This window comes from Schistocerca piceifrons, chromosome 9 (genome assembly GCF_021461385.2).
Source record: "Schistocerca piceifrons isolate TAMUIC-IGC-003096 chromosome 9, iqSchPice1.1, whole genome shotgun sequence".
NCBI lineage: Eukaryota > Metazoa > Arthropoda > Insecta > Orthoptera > Acrididae > Schistocerca > Schistocerca piceifrons.
Window position 1 is genome coordinate 136747511 of NC_060146.1, and position 697 is coordinate 136748207.

Sequence of the window (697 nt, forward strand, 5' to 3'; positions counted from 1 at the left end):
TAATTAAGTTTGTACAGAATCCTTAGTCCTTGAGTCCTACTCGGACGTCGCCAGTTTTTACAAATGTATTTAATGTGTGAACCTTCCGCCACAGTGGCACCGACGTTGCTCACCTCAGTTTCGTTGAAGCCACCGACGAGGGACATGATCTGTCACATGGAAAAAATTATTCCTTTTGTCATTTGTTATCCGTATGTCTGTCTGTCCGTCTGCAAAGACAACATTTTCTCAGGAATGGGTAGACTATCAAGGTCAAATTTATGTCACGTACTAAAGTCTACGGTCCCTTGGCATTGCAAGAAGTTTAAGCTTCCAAGTCAATGCAAGCAAACGATGCGACCATTTACGTGCCACATTTTGATACTCGCAAACTCCAGAATAAATTCAAATGCGAAATTATACAAAAAACCTTAAAACATTATAGAAAGTCTTGCAATTTCTGAGACCGATATCTTGTCAATATTGATGTCGATAATAGGTAAAAATCGTCGAGATCCTCGATTCCAGGACGGATGTACTGTCTCTACACGTAACTAACTTCGCCCTTCTCAAACTTGACGAATTTTTTAAAAGTTTTATATCCTTTTATTTCCAAGATATGTAATTGAAATTTTAATTGTATTTTTGTTTTGGTGTAAAAACATTGTGTAGCATGTTTATCAGAAATGTTGCATCCACTGAAATTTGAAGCTACAAC